A 23037-nucleotide genomic window follows, 5' to 3' on the forward strand; every position below is an offset into this window, starting at 1 on the left:
ATATCTATATACAAATATATATATCCATATATAGATATATAAATAAACGTGTAGAAAACAGCATTCATTTGCTATGCTGTGAGCGGATTACATACGCGCATGCAGACTTGCATATCCTTATTGTGGGTTACATATGTTTACTAAGTCTTTGTGTTTACGTGGGCTTTCTTTATTGTGATGGTACCAGTACAATATCTGTAATCCAGTTAACGGACATATGTGAAACACACGTGCACCTTTACATATTTATATATCTTTACAGCACACACGCATTCATTAATTGATATGTGCTCTAGTCGTAGTTGACCGGGGACTGGATGCTGTAACCACTATACTATTGGTGTTCTGACTCATTTATATGCATACCCATAGTGCATAGCTACATTAACATATGCCCCACCGCTTCACTTACAACACAATCATCCATTCTCCTGCTGTGAAAAACACGGTACTACATATTACACATTCCCTATTCCCTACTGCTCTGGACCCAAGCTGCATATTTAATCACTCCAAGGATATGCAGAACTCCAAGGCTTATAGTCCTGGCACATAAAAGTCTTTGATTGTCAGGGTTTTCATGTGGTGATCTGGGTTTAGGCTTGTCTGCCTGGTGAACGGAACTGCCCTGACCAAGTTCAAATGTCAGACAAAGCACATGGGCAGAATTTGCTCATTTTATAGAGGTTTAACTGTGTTTACAGACACAGGTCTTTCAGCACCTGCCGGCAACTTTTTATGTTGGCTATGCATAATATAGATGGGGGTGGTTACAATACATAATCCACCGTGAGGGTTTTCCCATTCACATTTGACTATTTCCTGTATGCATTCGTACGGGGATTATTATTTTGGACATGAATTAACTACAGGTATGCAGTAGTACAGTAAACAAATGTGAAGGTTTGTTACTGTAAATATGTACGGACCTCTGTAATACAATGTTGTTTTCTGGCACATCAGTAGCTAGTCATTAAAAACTGAAGTCAGAACATAATGACAGACAGTTGAGTTTCAGACTTCATACTCTTCAGGAAATTAATGCCAATGTACAAACTATTATTCTATCAACTTTCTAAATTTCTAAGAGCGATCTTTAAAAATTGTCCATACTTTTCGGCCTTTGTCCCACTTTTATTCACGGCTTTGTCCAGATATCTTGCTCTTAGAGGTTGACAGGTATGATCGGTCACACCTACACACACATTAAGTGTCGCTCACACAGTAGATCAGGGTTATCCTTTTTACGCCAGTGCCTTCATCACCCTTATACCATTTACCACTATGCGAATGTGTGCAATATATTTCCTCTTATTCGTGCCGGGACACATGCGTCATGGGCAAGTGTTTGATCCTGGGTAGTAGGTTATGCATGACCACTTACGGCTGGACAGTGTCGTGCACCTCTAATGCACATTCCAACATCTATCCAGATATCTACAGGACTGGACTTCATGTCTTCCATTCTAATGTTTACACAGGTTACGTATCCCATGAGGGATATCCAAACATTGTACCAATCCACAACACGAGGAATACCGAACATCGTTTTGAAGTTACGAAAATGTGCTGAGGTCGTGTGCAATCCTGCAACCACCTAGGCTGACACTACATATGCATAGTGGTCACTATGTGTAGTTGTGGCTGCACAAACCAGTAGGCCACATACGGCTGGATTTAGTGGACATTCAGGTACGGGAGCGGGTTGTGTGATGTGGAGGGGATGCTGGGTAGTCCATTATGCATCCAGGTGTGTTGCATTTGTTATGGCCAGTTCCATCCAGGTGTGTTGCATTTGTTATGGTCAGTTCCATCAGGGCCAATCTGTGGGTATGTGCCAGTGACATATCTATACATTTGTATCGCACATTTCAATATTCCTCTGTTTGTGGGAGTGTGTTCTACAGTATGGCCTGTCTGCTTGTATTACAGCTGTTTATACACGTGTTTGTGTTTCTTTCAGCTTCACCCACTGCTCCCTCATACACCTCCAGTTCACCTATTCTGCATATGACACAGTATCGCCTTGGAGGATTGTACCATTACCCATCCACCCCAGACACACAGATTGCTCACTCCCCATATATCTGTGCTTTGGTTGTTGACCCATGACATGGCCAGAGTAACACACTGAATACCCTACATGTGTCTGGTACCTGTATGGTTGTGTGGACTACCCTGCCATGGTTGCTTTCCACATGCTATACCTCACGCATGTAGGTACACGCCCATACTTCACTTTCATTACATGTGTGGTATACCCGGGTACTACCCATTCGACTATTACACATCCTGACAAGTACGGCTTGTACCGCTGACTTCCAGAGTTAGGTGGCCTGTTGTACTCATTGGTAGGATGCCACCTTTTCCTATGTCTGGGATGGGATATATTCCGTCCACTTGTCCGACTGTAGTGGACAACGCCTCCCCACAGTTGAAGGTAGGGTTGCCACCTTTTCAATTGGCCAAAGTGGGACATTTTTGGTACACACATCACATTTTACAGGCCGACACATACCCACGGTCAGTACACAGGATAGAACTTAGACTTCTTGCCTATATAACAGCTTATTCTTGTTGCAGTTCAGTTGCTTATTCTGTTTCTTATAACATTTATGTAATTTAGATACAGGAAACCTGTTTAATGCAACAATTACATAACGTATAGGGAATAATTTTGTCCTATAATCTCAGGACATTTGCCATTGTTACATGTTTTTGTCAGGACACAACTGCCCAAAGAGGGACTGTCACTCGCAAAATGGGACAGGTGGTAATCCTAGTCGATGGTACGGATAATACTGTTTCTTTCAGCCTACATGTGTCCTTATTGTTGTGGCTGTTTGTATGCTCCTTCTGTTTCGTTTACATGCTTATTCTATTTCCTATCACATTTGGTATGTGACATACGGACATACCTTTTGTATGTTACTATTACATGCCTTGTGGGATATAATTCGGACATACGGTCGCTATATATCTACATTTCTTGTGTATTTTGTTATGGACACATCTGCCCAGCTGTGTACCCTCCCTCACATTATGGGTCAGCTGGTGACCCTCACCATTGGGCTGGACATACCTACTGGCGGGATGTGTTTCACTTCCATTTGGTATGGCTATCTACACTGCATTGGAATACGGCCACATGGTCTTCCATGTCATTTGTTCGCGGGATAGGGACCCATTATTCCCTACCGTGCATTTGTGTTTGCTTCGTCACTTTGTGTTCGCAGGTACTTTCTTGCATGTTTTGCATACGTTTCAGTATCCAGGGATACTGACGTGGCTACTATCTTGCAACTTGTTATATGCAAGCATTTTAGGTTGCACATCGACAGCTGCCATTTCCACACCCTTTCCTGTGCACATGGCTGTGTCGGCAGCGCACCTTCATTACTATGCATTTGGCACTACTGTGCCATCTTCCCGCCGCACGGTCGGTGCAAGCCTAACTACGGCCTTGCACCAAGCTTCATGAATCCCAGGGATTATTTAAGAACAAAAGGGTAAGAGAAGCATAATAACTTTTATGAATTATGGCACATGTTCCCAGGGCATGTTTTGGGGTTATTTCAACACAACCAATAGATGGCTTTCATTAGGAAAACCAAGTCTCAGCGCATGAAGCATCCAAGTAGAATGCCATTATATTTGATGTGATCTGTATTTAGTCCTATATGCATGGTAGGGCTGCTGTTGCTAACAGATTTATTAATTTTTTCTGGCTGTATATTTTGAAAGGCACACACACATCAGCAATCAAACATTTAAGGGAGTTAACTGTACACCCTGTACAAGCATCCTCAAGTTATTGCAGATATTACACCAGCTGACCTATGACATAGGACCAAAGAATTATTAGGATCAAACTAGCCATTAAGCTGAACTAAATGAGAATGTTAACATTTAAAACATTCTACCCAGGTCCAGATCAAGTGTTCTTACATTGATTATAAACTGAATTTAAATATTTAATAGATAAACCCAATTTGAATTGTGTTCTGTATTTCCTTCCTACATGTGATACAGCTCTATTTATAATAACATTTTCTTGAGAGAATTAACTATATTCATCTCACTCTAATTTCGAAAGTAGTAGATAATCTGCTACAGGCAACATGCAATAAAACACCAGTGAATGTCTATGATATATATTAAGAAATAATAGCATCAAATAACATATTTAATAGTGCTGCGGTATGCTGCTGCTGGTAATGACTGCAGTAATATAGACCTAGATGTGACTAAAGATATCCAAACAGCACAGAACATTCATTTTCAAGATGGCTGTGCTCTGTACCTTTTGTGCAAAGCCCTTAAGTTAATTTGATTTCTACTTGAACAACAATGATGAAAATAATCTTCCGTGGACGATACTGACATTGCTGCCTAGACTGTTATTTGCATGCAAATCAGCATGGCTTCTGAGGTAAATATTTATTGCCTTCTGAGCTCTAGTATAACTGAATGAACTGTTCAAAGCTCAGCTTTCCAGTTAAGTTAGAAGTGCATTGCTGTGATATTATTTACACAAATTGACTTTGTACAACAGAAAAGAGGCAGCTGCAATACTGCATGGAAATTGGAGTTCTTGCTTTAATTTGAAGCAATAAAAAATGCCTAAGTAGGAAAAATTCTTATTAGCATGTCTCTAGCTCGGTATTAACATATGCATTGTTCATCTTAATACATAGTGATGCAACCCGCAAACATATATTAAAGATGATCAGGAAGTAGATTTATTTATTTATTGGTTTATGTTATTTTCCATTTGTTTACCGGGGATGTCACAAGACCCAGCCCCAGAACATAGAGAAGTCACTGACATCCAGAGGTGATATGCAGCATCGTAGCTAAAAAAAAAGAAGAAGAATGACCTCCAACGCCATTCTCATCAGTAACTTTTAATGATAATGGGTCTGTCACAAGGAGAGGATTGTTGGGAGATAACTGACTTCCTACACAGGAATTTTATTTTGCTTATTGATGGACTAGTGAATGTTCACTTGCTGTTAGGTAGGGCACATATTATGAGAGCTTAATATATCATAGGGAATCCCAGACTGTCTTTTCAAAAAGACTGTTGAACTCAGAGGTTTTCTCTTGGCTGGCCACAAAATTATTCTTATGAAGGTTTTCACAAGCAAAAGTAACTTAATCCTTTTCACCAGCAGGGGTCTCATAACAAAAATGATGTATCTACAGTTCCTTGTGGTAGTATGAAAGATGGCCATTTTATGGTCTTTGAATTCTTTCTAGGCACTGCATTTTATCATGTGAATTAGTTGGAAAGTTTCAGCAGGTGAGAAGGCCAGAAACACAGGTAGAAGTTTCCCCTTATACAGTATCACCTCAGTCTCCCAGAGTAATTTTGAGTCAAGTTCTTCAGGTGAGCCTGAAAGTCTATGTTAGTGAGAGAGATTAAAGTGGGTATGTCCAAGTAAATTGCTGCACATCCCATCAAAAAAGTGTACTTTCATTTCTCAGCCCTTCCTAATTATGATAGATCAAAGCTGGGACTACATGAAAGCTACCAAATTTTCTGCTCATACAGAGACAAGTCGCTGCTTAAAGACCTCACTTTACGTGTACCCAGTACAGAGTGGTAATGAAGTATAGACAGAAAAATACAAGTGATTATCCAGGCAAATATCCAGTTGCAGTATGTCTAGATTAGGAGCAGAAAGGCTCTGGTGAGACGAGGCAAGTTTCTGAAATCAGCTGCAGTTGAGTCCAAATAGAAATTTTATGAAATGAACAAAATCCAGCTATACCACATGTATGGTAAGAGCTGTCTATTGTAATTGAGAACTCATTTAACATGCAAAAGAGTGAAGTCTTGAGTGGTTTCATTATCTTTTGTAATGGTTTGGCCATGTTCTTATACACTGCTCTAGGTGTGTTACTATTCCACTATATGAGGAAACTGGTAGGGTTCCACCTGCATATTTCCTATATTAAAGCTCAAAATGAAACTGTTGTGTCCACAGGAACATCTGAATATTGCTGCCATGCAAATGACTGAGTCCATACCATGTGATTTTTTTTCTAATTGAAAACAGAAGGGTGGGATTCCTAAAAGTCTGAACATTTTAGTCTTTATTTTTTTATTCTTTTGTTGACCTGGTTAGTCCCAGTAGGCTAGTAGTTTCTTTTTAGAGGAGACCTGAGTTGGCATTTATACTACCAGTGGAAATTTGGCCAGGACACTGGGAAACTTCCCCTACTAAACATTTTTATGAGTGGGACCCATTTTGCAGGAGAACTTCCTGTTTCTGTTCCAGGCACAGAGGCAGCCCAGAGAAACGGGGAGTCAGATGGAGAGTTAAGGAAATAATGAAGTGGTGAGAGAAATGGAGAAGACCAAATGTCAAGACTGGAGAAGTTCTTCAAGATTCTGAGGAAATTTTTAACAGAAATTGGTGTGGAGATGAGTTTGCAAATGATGAATATATAATTACAACCCTTCCGTTGGGAGGGTTGTGGTATGGTTTACTTAAAGAAATGATGATGCAGAGTGAACCACGGAATGAAGAGATGTTTCCTCTGGAGATTATAAAGAAAATAGAATAGCATGATGCAGAGGCAATCCTGAAGAATAGTAAAAGAAAACATATGCAGAGAAAGTGAAAGAAGGCAAAAGTGGAGTAGCAGAAAAGAAGTCAAAAGTAAATGAAAACCAGATGTACATAGTAAGGATTCAAATTAAAGAAGATAATGAAATGTGTAGGTACAAACGATGGGACAATTTAATAACTCCCTGGTGTAAAAGCACATGAGGTAAGAACAGTTATTCTTATTAGCAAAGGGACATTCTGTGACATTGAATTTGAGACTGTTTTCAATGGAAAATTTTCTTGTAGAATATAAAAAATGTAACTAGTGGAATCTTTTTGATAAAAGCATGCAACACGGTAACAAAAAAAAATCCATGTACAATTTCAAGCAGAGGTAGAAAGACAGACTTTGAAATGATATGAAAATTTTATGCAAAGAATACTGGACATTGCAAAGTTTATGACAAAAGGGTTTATGGACTGATGGTTGGGACTGTAATATTGTGTTAAAAATAGAAAGAGAAAACAATTATACATATACAAGGATGATAAATGTGGAAGGTGTTGAAAATACTGAGGACAACACAAAACATGTTTTTTTTTTCTTTTTTTCATGTGTCTGTGGAAAAGGACATTTGATAAGTAAATGTGATAAAAAATAATGTCATATTTGTGAGGAAATGGTACTTGATGCAAAAAATATGAATTTAAAAGTTGTGAATGTAACACATTTGCACATTTATGGATGGATTGCAGAAACTATAAGATTAAGAAAAAGAAAGAGAGAGGAAAGAATGAACAATGAGAAGACATTTTAGAAGTAGTAGAACTAGAAGAAAAATCGATGAGAAGAAATAATAGCGAACATAAAAGAAGATTTTGAAATAAGTGATAAAGAAGACATGAATTGGGAGGAAGTAAAAGAAAAAAAATAATGTAATTGGTAAAAGGTAAAAGACAAAGAAAAATTAAAGGGATAAGTACAAAAGAAAAAATAAAGGAAATGGACGAAAAAGGATATATACGGCAAATGATTGTGGGTTGGTGTAATGGTTAAGGTGCTTGACTCACAGACACAAAGTACATTTTTTGATTCTTACCTTTGCGAGAGAAATTGTCTAGGCTTACAATGGCATATTAAGACAGATGACCTAATAATTAGCTATGAACTTATGAAACAATAAATCTGAGGAAAAGGGAAAATAAAAGTTTTATAGTGATTTCTGTAAACATGAATAGTTTGGCATGCTTGCTCTGAATATTGCTGATCTCTGGCTGCATTTTATTTTGAATTGAAGCTTTCATTTAAGGTTTGATCACTTCTGTTTTGTATCTTATTCTAGTATTATATTTGTTTTGTTTGAAGTTTTTTGTTCTGTTGGAGTTTTAAGAGTTTTTGGCTAGGGTCAGTTAAAAAAGTTACCAAGCATTCTTTTGCAAAGGGTAACTGACATCAGTTAATTAGTGGGAAGAACTGAGAAACAACATTGTTCTTTTATTTAGAAATATCTCTATTTAGCTGAACTGTTTGTTTGGCCTGCTTATTCTGAATATTGCTGATCTCAGGCTGCATTTTTGCCTCCTACCCACCCAGTGCTTGTTGTATTCTTAAATTTGGTGGGTTTTGCGTTGCCCGTCCCTACTATACATCTCATTTTGGACACTCCTCCCAGTCCCATCCCATAATCTCACATCTCATCAGCTCATTCTACTGAGTACAGAAGGATCATTTGAGAAGGCCCACCCCCTTAGTTTCTCAACATTGAATTATCTTGTTTCCTCCCTTCCCACTTAACCTAGAAAAAATAATAATTGCACTTTATTCACTGTATTTGTGTTTCTTCCTACTTTATTACTTTATTTTGCTTTTGCTGCTTGTTTTTAAAAGCATTCAATTGCATTTATTCTGTTCCATTTATTACTGCTTGTTAGTAACCTGATTAAAGTGTAACTGTTATTCTAAGCCTTTTAGTTTAAACACCTGGACCAGTTGTTTTACATTAAGAAGGTTTGTGGTCTACAGTCTTGTGGCAGGAGAGGTAGCTTACTTCACATCCTGCTAAGATGGAAATTGTTGGTTGAAGGCTCAGTGTGTCTGTTATTCTGAAAGTGTCTTAGTTCTGGTTTAAGCACTTGGGCTTCAGGCCAGATATATTACATTAAGAAGGTTTGTGGTCTACAGTCTTGTGGGAGGAGAGGTTAGATTCTGCCCTTCTGAGGTAGGAATTGCTGGTTAAAGACTTATCGTGCCTACGTATTTGAGCTATTTTCTTCTGAAATTGGTACAATTTGTTTCCTGTAGTATAGACTAGATTCAGTCCTGCCGAATCCAGCTCTGTTTGTATAACTTGAGCAATAAACCAGGACATCTTTTGTTGGAGAGCGTTCCCCTGCACACCAGTGGCAGGATTGTGCAGTTAGAACTCGTCTGATTGAAGGTTGCTGGAACAGGGCTCAGTTTTGAGCTTTTTTATTGGCTAATTGGTTCATTTGTTTAAATCAGTTTGCTCATGTTTGCTATTGTTATATTTAAGTGTGTATATGTTCTCCTGTGTTAAATCTACCTAAACAGAGTTTAAATATCTTTATCTTAGTCTGGTTACAGGTGTTGCTGTATTCAGATCTGTCTATGTGATTCTTGTGTTTCCTGTTACGCCATCTCATATTGGCTGAGGCTTGCCTGCACTTAGTGGGAGTAAGTGAACTGGTTTTAACTGGTATGGCATTGGGTATTTACCTAAGAGCTCAGGGTCAAGGGTTGATTGGTCAATTCCAGTGTTTCTATTGTACTTGAATTTTTGTGGTATTTAAACCCTGTGTTGGTGTGGGTTTGTGCTTGTTTGTCCATTGCACTTCACCACTGCTCTATTTTAACTCTTTTAGAGGTATTTCAGCTACATTTTTCCCTTACCAGCACTCCTGTACAAGTGAGGCCCTCCCTTGCAGCTACTGTATTGATTTTATCCAGACCTACTCACACCTGTAGGTATTCTCCTCAGATCGTACCCAATCTACTATCCCTGACCTCTCTTTCACAGATTCTGACAACAATGGACAGACAATTTCCTATGGTTTCTCCTGCTAGTCTGGTTGACATGGGCATCCTGAGACAGTGTAGAAACTGCCTCATGTACAAGGACAACCCTCTTCTACTACAACCTCGGAACACAATATGTGAGAGATGCAATTACATTAAGAACCTAGATTCCTTGCAGTCTCAATCACAAGCCAATACATCTGGCACTGAGAAGGTTGTCTGCACAAACACTACAGACACCACACCTCTAACACTACCCACATCTGTACAACAGACTCCTACGTATGCAGAGATTTTCAAAAAAAAAAGCATACCTAAACAAAAGAAACTTTTGAGGCAAAAACACACATACACATCACAACCCACAGCACCAAGCACCACACATAGTACACAAGCCTGTGTCTCACAGCCTCTAAGGCCCAGCCACAAACCCAACATACTAGCCATAGGAGACTCTATCATGATACACACAGATGTGACCCTCACCAGGCTAGACAAAGAGAAAGTCACAGTAAGTTGCTTATCAGGTGCTAGAATCTGCCACATCATGCAAGCACTCAAGTCTCTTAACAGCAGGTATTGCTTTGACTCTGTCATAGTCCATGTTGGTGTGAATGACTTGAGATGTACCTCTCTGAATTATATGAAGAGAGACATGATTGAGGTTGCTGAAAATGTGTCCCAGGCAGTTATGTCCTTATCCTTAAGCAGCATCCTACAGTCACCCCAAAATATGCCAATACAAACAGAAAATGATTGACTTTAACAATTGGCTTAGGTTCTGGTGTCATTCCAAGGGGATCCAGTACCTAACACCCTGGGAGGAACATGACTGACAGACCACGATGCTTTGATAGAGATGGCCATCATCTGTCTCCGCTGAGCTTCAGGCTTTTGGCAAAGGCTCTTGACTCCCCCAGTGCCTTTTTTAGACAAAGTCATGAGGACAAAATCACCAACTTGAAAACTTCTTCTAAATGAAATTTAAAGGTCATGCTGCTAAACACTAGGTGACTTAGCATCACTTCTGTGGCTCTGCTCAACAGGGGCACAGAAAATTTACTTTTTTGGGTGGCGTAAGCCAGGGAACCTTGTTGGCTAGGGTTACTTAGGCCCTTGGGCCGATAGCCTAGTACCTACCTATGAACCTATGAACCTATGAAACTGCACTCATTGCAAGCATTCCTCACCCTGGAGTATGCTGACATTTGTGCAGTCACTGAAATCTGGTACAAAGCTGTGGAGAGCACCCTAGCCTTACTAGTTTACTCATCCTTCCATACTTTCAGATGCAAATGGAGGGCTACAAAGCCAAAGGAGGTGTAGTTTCAATATTTATCAAAGACATACACACAGTCAGGCTGGTCAAACAGTATGACACACAGGAGATGCTCCAAGTGCAGTTAACTGTTGACAAAACACCTGTTTAAATCATAGCTAGCTACAGATCCCCAAGCATGACTCAGGGCCTCCCTGCCACCTATCTAGACTTACTTGAATCCATCAAGATTCAACACTCTACCGTGATCTTGAGTGATTTTAACTACCCAGTCATAGAGTGGAAGACCTATTCTAGCCCAAACACAAATTCCCAGAGATTCCTCAACTTTGTCAATGCCAGTGTATTACTTCAGCATGCCTGCACCCCCAAGAGAGGTGAAACTATCCTGGACCTAGTACAAACCAACATGAATAACCACTATAGCACTCCTACAGTATCATCCTCTTTGGTAAGATATGACCATAAAGCAATGACTTTCGAAGTCACCATCTCCCCTGATGAGGCTCAAACAAAAAAACTTTTCCAAAGCTGACTACCATCTCCTGAGAGCAGGTATAAGCAGCGTCATAGCCACCATATGTTCAGCTGTAACTAGCACTAATGTCCTAGCCTACACCAAAAACTATATGAGCACCTACATAGCTGCATTGACTCAGTAATACATGACATGACCAAATCATCTTCCTCAAAGAAGATTAAATCTCTCTGGTGGACAGCAGCAATAAACAAACTCTATAATAAAAAGAAAAAAAATGCTGTCAAGGACCATAAAGGACTAGGTGCCAAACTGGAAGCTATATCTCGTTTGTCTGAACAAGCAAATAAAATCACAGGTGAAATCTGCTAAGGCTGACTTTGAGTCCAAATTGGTCACATCCACTAAGGACAGCTGCAAGGCCTTTTTCACATACATCTGCAATATAAAATGTAACACCCAAATCTGCAGTGAACTGGTGGTCAAGAACACCACATACACAATCCCTGTAGATATAGCCAACCTGCTGGCAGACAGGTTTAGTGAAAACTTCACCCCCCCATCCCCCCATCAGTAAAGAAGGACATCCTCAGGACCTGCCCCCTCCCCTCAGGTCTTTAATGCCCTCTCAAAGGTAAAAATACAGCCTCCATGGAACCCGACAACATCCCTAGCTACATCCTACATGATTTCAGCCATGTGCTGTCAGCACCATTAGGCACCCTATTCAACCAAAGCCTGAGCACCAGCTTCATCTCAGCCAAACAAAAGATAGCCACTGTCATCCCTCTACAAAAATATGGAGTGTCCACCAGCCCAGGCAATTATAGACCCATCGGTCTAACTAGCCTGTTCTGCAAGGCCATGGAATGCATTATCATGGACCTAATAAATAAGGACATTGGCAACCACCAAACACTTGACCCCACACAGTTTGGTTTTGTCAGAGGGAAGCAGTCACCAAAGCAATGGAGGGGGGTAAGATGGTGCACACCGCCTACCTTGACCTAGCCTAAGCCTTCAACACTATTCACCACTCGAGCATAATAGATAAACTCTCCCAGCTAGGATCAACCAGTATGTTATCAAATGGGTTGCTAACTGGCTCACTGATAGAACCCACTCAGTCAACATAGGGAAAGCCATGTCTAGTAGTGGGCATATAATGAGAGGTGTACCACAAGGATCAGACTTGCGGCCTGTACTGGTTGGGATATACTTTTCTGAGGTGCAAGCCAAAACCAGTGATCTATGGATGACCAAGTTTGCAGACAACTCCATGCTGGGTGCTGTCTTACATTCCACTAGTGATGTGAACATCCTCCAACAGGGCCTTACCCAAACTAATTACTGGTGCCAGAAGCATGGCCTCAAACTGCATGCCAAGAAATGCATCATTATCTCCTTTGGAGAAAATGTTGTCCCCACTAATTATCACATTAATAACAATGTACAAAACACGCAATCAGTCGTGAGGGACTTGGGCACCCAGGTTGATAGCAACCTGACTGTTAACCACTATATTGCCTCCATTGTACAGAAGGCTTTCTATATGGCCTACCTCATAAGTAAGGGTATTTCATCCAGGAACAAGCAGGTCATAACATCCCTGTACTCCTCACTTATCAGACCCATTATCAAGTACAGTGCCTTCTTCGGCATATAACTTGCCAAGCTCACGCAGGAGCTGGAGAGACCACAGAGTTTCCTGACCAGGAAAATCCAGGGTCTCAAACACCTATCCAATACAGATAGACTAAATGCTCTGTCCCTCTACTCAGTCTCAAACAGACTGCTCAGAGGTGACTTGTGCCTGGCATACAAGGCCATCTCAGACCCAGCCTTGATGGAGTTGCTGCATATCCGTAAATCAAACTCCACTCATGCAACCCACATGCAAGGCCTCTACCTGGTCTGTGACATTAATAGAACTTGTTGGTTGGATAGATTTGTGCACCAAAGAGTCCCCCATCTGTGGAATAGACTCCCTCTCCATGTCAAGCAGAGTACCTCATTAGACCTCCTTAAGAGGAATCTGGATGACTGGACAGGAAACAGAAAATACACCCCTGGAATTCCATTTGTGTCCCTGCTGAACAGGGGAAACAGGTGCTGACTTTGTGGGAACATGGGCAAAATTCTTGATTAGACTTATAAGGGCCTCTGGGACAATAGCCTAGTATCATCGTATGAATGTGTGAACCTACATAGGAAAAATAATAGAAATTTTGGAGTTTTGTAATACATGAGATGTAGATGAAATTATATTAGCAGACACATGATTTTTAACAAATAAAGAAAGATTACAAACTACGGGGAGGAAAGATAATCTGAAATTTGGCAAATGAGAAATGTTCTGTTATAGCTGTATTCTGTAGCAATACAGACAAAACAGTAACTGTAACATTAGTAAAAATTGGAAGATTAATCATTGTAGATTTCAAATGGAAAGAACAAATATATAGATTTATCCTATATGCTTATACTAACTGTAAATGAGGGGAAGCTTATTTCATCAGATTTTTGACTATATAATGATAAATATAATATTATAACCAAAGATTTTTAATAGTGATTTAAGAGGCAAGCTTAAAAAGAAAGAAATGATATAAGAAAAATGTTGGAACTTATGTGATAAGTTAAAGCTTTGCGACAAAAATTCATGAACTTCAAAAGAGGTATGTATAGAACTGAAATATATTATTTTATAGTATTAGAAGGTTTAGTTACAGGAGTAGGGGAAGTAGTTGAAACAGAATTTCTTATCATATTACAATATGGCTACAGATAAAGAAAAACAGTGAAAGTATAAAAATAGGCAAAACGAATAAAAGGAATGAACAAAACAGCATGGAATGAAGAAGGAAAGAAATTAATACATTTATGGAAAGATCATATTATTATGATAACATTTTATAAAATTGGTTTGAATGGTAGATGATATTTAAGGAAAAATATAAAAAAATATATTTTTAAAGTGGCAATATGATATGAGAAAAGTAGAGAAAAATGGAATATATAATAATGGATTAGAAGATTTAGATCATAATGAAAGAAAGTACTTTGAAAAAGAAAAATAATTATATGAAAGAAATCGAGAAAAAATACAGGAATTGTTATGTAAGCAAATATAATTTTTACTTGTGGAAAAAGGCAATAAGTATCGAGTTATTAAAGCAGATTAGTAAAGAAAGATGGTTGTATAATGAGATAAGTACAGAATACAAAAGATGAAATAGAAAGAACTCAGGAAAAGATTATGAATAGTGTAGTAGAATATGTACAAGAAATGTTCAGAGAAAAAAACAAGATAGTGAAAAAAGTGAAAAACATGGAAAGTAAAAAATAAATAGAAAAAAGTAATAAAGAGTTTGAAAAGGGGATTTCTTTAAATGAGCTAGAGAAAGTATTAAGACAAGGAAATATAGATTTGGCTTCAAAATCAGGTAGATTAGGATGTGAAATGCATAAAAAAATTAAGGAATTTGAAATAATATGTTTTTTAATGAATGGTTAAATGAATGTTTTGTGTATAAAGAAATGTGTAGTGGAATACTTAAATTCACATGGAAGCAAAAAGATAGAAGACAATTCAAAATCTGGAGACTGACAGTAATAATTATAAGATATTTATGAAAATAATACAAAAGAAATGTGAAACTAAAATGGAAATATTATGGAAGATAGCATATATAGTATGAAGGAGGAAATACATCAAAATTATTAATGATATTTAGAGAAAATCTGGATGAGAGAGAAAAGACTTGAAAATCATGGTAGGAGACCTTAATAAGGCATTTGATACAACTGGACATGAAATCATACGTAATAATGAAAGAATATAATATAAGTGAGGATGTTAGGAAATTGTGTAGTCAGCATATAGTAATAAAAGTAAAAATATGTGTAAATGGGTTGTTATGGTAAGAGGTAGATATGAAGACAACATGAGACAGGGATGTCCAATGAATTGTATACTCTTTGTATTAGTTAAGAATGTGCTAATATATGAAATAAACATTACAAAATGAAAGATGTAGGGTATATAACACCTGAAGGGTTAAGAATTACAGTTCTATTAACATATGCAGATGATATTGTAATATTTGTAAAAACACAATTTGTATAAAATAAATAGTTTGCACAAATGACTGCCTAGAGGTGATAAGGATGGGTTTAAGTAAAGAGAAAAGTAAAGGTTTAGGTGATGTAATAAAGAAAGGGGTGTATATTTTACAATGAATGACATTTTTCTGTTAGTATTTAAATTTGTGACTGAAGATGTAAATAGATTTCAATAGGAAAACAATAAAAGAAATAAAACAAAACTGCCTTTTCCGAGTACATATACATTATCATTCAGAAAAAAGGCTTAGCAAGTGAAATGTATTTATTTTGCCAACAATATTTAAAAGGATATATCATATATATATATATATATATATATATATATATATATATATATATATATATATATATATTTTTTTTCATTTATATGGGGTTCTAGATTAAACCCAGTAGGAGTTTTGTATGTAAATAAAATAAAGGTTTAAGGTCAATTAACCCAATGGTATATGCTTCATTAAATGTGTAAAATGTCTTAAAGTGGATAAATGAAAAAGATGTGAGATTTTAATAAAATTCTACAAATATAATTACATTTTGGGCTATGATAAAAAAGAGCAAAATGGAAAAAGTATATAAATGAAGGAATAGAATGTTACCATTTAATACATTTTTGTAAAAAATAAAAATTGATGATATAGAAAAAGATGTAATGATGAAACATTACTATGTAAAACCATGGGAAAATCTAAAAGATGAAAAAAAAAATAAAGTTATAAAAATAAGTAAGTGGTGTAATCAGAAAGTAGAATTTCAAGATTTTTTTTTGTGGAAACTGGTAATAGATAAATTACCAGTAAAAGGAAATATGCTAAAAAGAAATTTGATAGAATATGCTTACATTTTCAAGAAGAAGAGGAAGAATAAACTAGGGGACATGTTTTGGAAATGTAAAAGGGTAAAAAAGTTATGTGGAAAACTATGCAAAGAAATTTTTTTGAAGATATGAAAGAAGTGGATGAAATAAGCATGGATATAGAAATAAAGTATATAGGTTCATAGGAGGTTACTGGGCTATTGGCCCTAGGGCATTTATAAACCTAGCCATGCTATACCCCTGTTCCCTTTTTGACCAAGTTATATGGTCTATATAAGCAGTGTGGGTCAATGATCAGCACTCACTGCTCTTATCCAAGAGTGACATAGGTGACACCCTCAGTGTAAATTTTAAGTTACACTTAAATAGGGTCATTGAGAAGGTCTGTTTTATGTGAATTGGGGGTTTGTTCCAGAGGAGTGGCAATCTATGGAAGACATATCTATCTATCTAGAATGTCCTTTTAATACCACAGGCTAGGTTAATATCCCTAGAGTGAGTGAATCTTGTCCCATTTGACTTGTGGATGTGAAGCATTTCCATTAGGGTAGGGTCCAATGCTGCTCTGTGGGCCATGCACAAGTTGCCTCTTAGCAGCCAATAAAATACAAGTACAGTGACATGGCCTTCAGTCTGTCCATGCAGGTCATGTGTTGAAAGCCCTGAATTTTCTTGGTGAGAAACCTCTGAGGTCTCTCCAGCTACTGCAGATGTCTGGTGAGGTGCATACAGAAGAGAGCATTGTACTCTATTACTTTTCTGATGGTGGATGAGTACAGGGGAGTTATAACATCCTTAGCTCTGGATGTGAATCCATTACATGTAAGATGTACAATGTAGAAGGTCATCCTTACCACTATGGACACACAGTGATCAAAGTTAAATTTGCTTTCAACCTGTGTTCCCAAATCTCTTACCACAGTGTTTGAGCTAAAGGGGAACTGTTAATATTGTAATTTGCAGGGACTTCCCCTTTGCTGAAAGGGATGATAAACTAAATGCAAGAAAGTGCATTAAGTTCATGGCTTTGGCACCAATCATTTGTCTGTATAAGCCATTTTTGTAGTATGTCAGCATTGTTACGGACTCAATGACTCCACCCAATTTGCAGTCATTGGCAAACTTGGTTAGCCACAGGCCATCTATTTTCACCTGGACTTCTGAGAAATAGATTCCAGACAGTAGAGGGCCCAGCACAGATTTTTGTGGTACACTACTGGTAACTGGTCTGCTGGTAGAGGTGGAATCTCCAACTTTGACTTTATCCGTTGTGTCGGTGAACCAATTGGTTACCCATCTAATTGCATATGGGTTAATTCCCAGCTGGGTGAGTTTCTCAATAATGCCTGAGTAGTTAAATGTGTCAAAAGCCTAGAATAAGTTAAGATAAGCTGTATGTACTGTGTTACATTCATCCAGGGCTTTGCTAACATTCTCAAACAAGTCCACCAAGTTTAATAAGCATGAGTTACTCTTAAGAAAGCCAAAATGGACCATGTCAAGAGTTTGAGGGTCACCTGTGTCTTTGCTAATAAGGTCTACAATCATTCTCTCCATGGCCTTCCAGATAAGGCTACAGCTGCAAGGAAGAGCCCTAAGGGAAGCAGCAGCTTGGAGAAGAGAGAAATGTTTTAGAGAGTTCATACATGGAAAGTGAGAATTTGGAGAAAAAATGTTTGATGTGGAGATTCAGAATGTAAAAGAATAGCTAAACAGTTATTTTTTTATCTGGGTTATATGGAATGAAAAAATAAATTAAATGATCTTTAATGGTGAATGGATTTTAGCAAAAAAATTAAGAAAAGTCAAATGGTGGTTATGGAAAAAGAAATGGGGTCTAATAGGGATGAGCCTTTAGTATAATTGTAAAAGAAATTATGACTTTGTAAACAACTTTGTATATATATATATATATATATATATATATATATATATGTATGTATATATATATATATAGATATATATATATATATATATATATATATATATATATATATATATATATATATATATATATATATGTATGTATATATATATATATATATATATATATGTATGTGTATGTATATATATATATATATATATATATATATATATATATATATATATATATATATATATACACATTTGTAAATATGTTATAAATAAGAGTTCTTTTTGTACATAAATAATAATGGAAACCTACTCTATAGAGCTGCTAGATGGCACTAGACGGCTCCTACAGCAGCAAGGAAGAAGCCTAAAGGAAGCAGCAGCTTGGAGCATGTGAGAAAAGTTTTAGAGAATTCTCAGTTGCAAAGTGAGAATTATGAGAAAAACTTTCTTCTATGTTGAGCTTCAGAATGCAAACAAAGATTATTGTATGGCAGGTGTTACTAATGATCAGCATTTAGCTGTATCCATGAAGAGGGAAGTAAGCATGTCTGTTGAAGTTGTGCAGATAAGAGAACTGGAATCAGGAAGGTATACAGATACTGTTCTGTCAAAAATAATTGAGCAGGATGGCCCCAGGTGAGAGTTCTGCTGTTCTCTGGGGTCAAGTGGCAGATAACATTTTTGGAAGTGCTGAGGATGATAATGTGGAAAAAGAACCAGGTGACGTGGGAGCAAAGAATGCAGCAGTTAAAACTTATGGAGCAGTGACAAAAAGTAAAAGAGGTAAGCAGCAACAAGGTGATGTTTCTGGTTTGGTTTCAGCAGATAATGTAGTAAGTAAAACTTATGCAATAGTGACCGCAGTTAAAAAAGAGAGCAGCAACAAACTGTAAGTAAAACTGTTTTTAAAAAGTAGAGAAGTCCAAATGTGAGAATAAGAACAAAAATGAACCAATAGTAGACATATGTTGTGTATGGCACAATTTGGTAAATAAATTCAGTATTTATACATATTGTAATCGAAACATTTTGTGACTTAACATTTAAAACAGATGGAGTGTTAATGAAATTTCTGGAACTTTGTAAAAAAAGATGTTCCCCTATTTGTGGAACAATTATTTGTTTTCTCATAGTAAATCAAATGTTAAATGTCACTTTGTAGTTTAGAATTGATGAACTGAAAGAAGACAAAAACTCATGGAATGAAGGGTGGAGGATGGTAGCTGTTTTAAAATGTGGAAAAAAACATTGGTGAAATATTTGCCACGTGTTATTTTTGTGGCTTGTCATATATATTAAAATATCCTGGCCAGCTTAAGTTATTTTTTCTTTTGTGGGGATTTTTCTCATTTATTTAAATTTTGTAACAAAGTACAATGTTATTAATATGGAGCAAAAGGACATACAACAAGGTGTGTGCCTGAATGCAGGTTATGTTAAAAAAAGGATTCTTCTGGATGGATTGCCAAAAGCAACCAGCAAAAAAAAAAAAAAAAAAAAGAAAGAAAATGAGGAGAAAGAGAATAAAACCTACACAAGGAAGGATAACAAATGGCTGGGGAAGCGATATATCAGTATAAATCTGATTCTGAGATTAAAGGATTATTTGTACATAAATCCAGGAAAAGTATTCAGTTGGGGAGAGAGTAATAATAAGAAAATAAACATTTAAATATATTTCCACTAAACATAAAAAGAAGGAAAGCCAACAATTTTATATCACTTTCAGTAAATATGAACAGTATTATTAACTCATTCCCGCCAGTGGAGCTCTGGAAATTTGTACTGTAGCTTCCAATGGGAGGAGCCAAATCTTTTTGATAGACAAAAAAGATGCCCTTAAATTTCTGACAAGTGCTCTTATCTCTGCAACCAAAGAAGTTACAGGAAACCTAAATTTCTAACTATTTTAGGTTCTATGTCTTAAACAGGATTTTTTATATAAGTAAACTCAGTAAGGTACTCACGTATTATCGCAACCAGATTTTGCGACATCTTTTACTTTCTTGACTTTTACTAAAACAGCATCACTGAAGTGTAATATGTAAGGGTAGACTGTCAGAAAGTCTGCTGGGATATCAGTGGTGGTTTTAAAAACTATTAAGACTTAAAGATTTGTGGGCAGCGTCCTTTAAAGACGTCAAGCGTTGAATTCAGTGATCGCAGTGGTTGCGTGTGTATGTATGTTGGGCTGAAAGGAGTGTGGGAATTAGTGTACAATATTATACACACGCAGAGTTTCTTTCATACTGTGGAAAGTATTACTTTTACTGCAGTTCTTGCAGTGAAGGATTATTTCTCAGCGTTACCTTGTTCTTTTTGGATGTATTAAAGTATTATGAAGGTTAGAAACAGGTTTTCTGTAATCTTTTTGTAGTCTTAGGTAGGTTTATCAATGAAACGACTGATAAAATAATAAAGGTTTGAAAATAGATTTCCTCCTTTACCAACAGCATGTGAAAGGAATGCATTTAAAGTAGAATGGGACTTGCTTAACTGACATGAGATGCTGGCGGTAAAGGGGAAACCTATTTTCAAACCTTATTTTTTTAGCCGTTTCAATGATAAACCTACTACAAAAACATTAAAAAACATGTCTCTAACCTTCGTAATACTGTATTGCTACTACTTGACCTAAACAGAAGCAACCAGCATTACTGCAAAAATCTGGTTGCGATAATATGTAAGTACCAAGATTTTCATACAAGCTAAGCAGTTGTATCTATATTACATGGTTTTAGAGATATGGGTGGTGGCTGTGCAGTGACAAGGTCTGAAAGCATGCTGTATATCAGAGAGCAGATTGTTTGAATTTTGGTAATGTAGAAGCTGAGCATGAATATATTTCATGTATTTTTGACAGTGGGGGAATTGCAATGGACCTGCAGTTATTAACCTCTATCAATGTGCCACCTTAATGTAAAGGTATAATAAGTGATTTATTTCTGATGGAAGGAATATTTTTTTCAGATATAAATCTATTTATCAATACTGAGAAAGGAAAAGCAACTCTTTCTACAGTCATTTTGAAGTAGTCTTAGGAGAGTTGGTCATCAGCTAAAGTGGTTGGTTTTAGCTTATATGGGAGTTTTTGTAATGGTGAAGATAGGTATTGGGCTGATGTCAAACAGCTGAGGATATGTGGTAGATGCAGGTGCTGAGAGGGTAATTGAAGCATTACTGTTTATGAGAGACAATACCGTCTGTATAAAATTGTTGTTAAAATGTGTGGAAATCAAATTGGTAGTATTGCTGAATGAAGCGGTGGGTGTGATAGTTTGGCTTATATGTAAAAGTTTGTGGAAGTCCAGAAGTGTTTTGGGTTGTTTTATGCTTATTTTGGAGGATGTTCCAATAGATTTGCTTGTCATATTTTATTTGGCATTTTGTCCTATTCCTTAGTTGACTGAAAGTTGAATTTTTTGAGCTAGTCATTCCAGGCGTTGTCACAATATGGTATTAATTTCATAGTTTGTTTAGTTAGCCATGATGAGAGATTGGATTTGACCTTTTTTGCATTTACTGGAGCAAGGTTATGAAGAATTTTCAGGAATATCTCACTGAAATGTACGACAGAATGGTCTAAGAGCATATTTTTTTTAGTATTTTCCAATTAATATTCTGTTAAAGATTTGATACGTTTCTTTGTTAAATCTTTTTGAGTAATGAACTTGGTTGTAAATTATGTTTATCTTGGATATTATAACTTCTGAGAGTATTAGTATGTAGATATTTACTTAGGGTATCTGGAAGGTTACAAGCTACCCTAATTTGGTTGGGTCTGTTAGTAAGAATCCAGTCTAAGGTTGATTACCTACCAGTGCTTTTATGGACTCTAGTAACTGATGCAATTAACTGTATTAAGCCATATAGGTTTATGGAATCAGATGGGGTGTGGTTATTGATAAGCTGTAAGTCTATATTTTGATCACCGAGTATCATTGCTTTATGTTGTATATGGTGGGATATCTAGTAAAGGATATTTTCCACAGTGTTAATGTTTTAACCTGGTGGGATATATATGACTGCTAAACAAATTGTTTTCCTGTTATTGATTATGAGGTGTGATATAAGTAGTTCTGCATTTTTTAAATTGTGGTATCTCCATTTTTTAATTTCTCCAAGTCTTTTGGGTTTCTAATAGCATGGCAGGAACGGATCCCATTCCCACGTCAAAGTATGATTAAAGTTCATGAAAATAGTACTGATATTATCCAGAAGTGATCTTTGCAGCACCCGCAATGTGCCCAGTAGTGACTCCTTCTGCAATTCGTACAGAATACATGTATTGGTAGCATATCTAAGTATGACTGTAAATTATTTCTTTATAGGAACCATTGCTCCTACTGCTACTGGAACTGTCTGGATATCCTTCCTCCACATTGTCATAGTTTCTACCTTCAAATCCTGGTATTTTATGACTTTGTGTCTATCTGTACATAAGACACTGTAGTCACTCGATATAGCAATTTCAGTGATCAATGCTGCTTTTGTCTTGTTTTCATAGACTATTATATCCAATTTTCTCACATCTATTTTTTAAAATGTTAGTAATGAGTGATCCCATGTGATATAAACTTAATTTTCTATAATGTTTTGTGGGTCATGTTTCCAATGTTTTCAGCCACTTCAATGCCATAATGTTTTCACAATCCCCATTGCAACAGTGATGCCACATTATTATGCTTTCAGTATACATCCCTTCTGCCATTAGTATATCACAACCAGCAACAAGATGTGTGACTGTCTCCAATTTTATTTTACAAAACCTACATTTGTCTGTTTCGCCTGCATGTTCAATGGACTTTGTAAACCAATGTGTACAAAGTCCACTGTCTTGGGCCACTAATGTTAACTTTTCAACCT

The sequence above is a fragment of the Protopterus annectens genome, chromosome 8.part1, assembly GCF_019279795.1.
Source record: "Protopterus annectens isolate FY-2018-M chromosome 8.part1, PAN1.0, whole genome shotgun sequence".
NCBI lineage: Eukaryota > Metazoa > Chordata > Ceratodontiformes > Protopteridae > Protopterus > Protopterus annectens.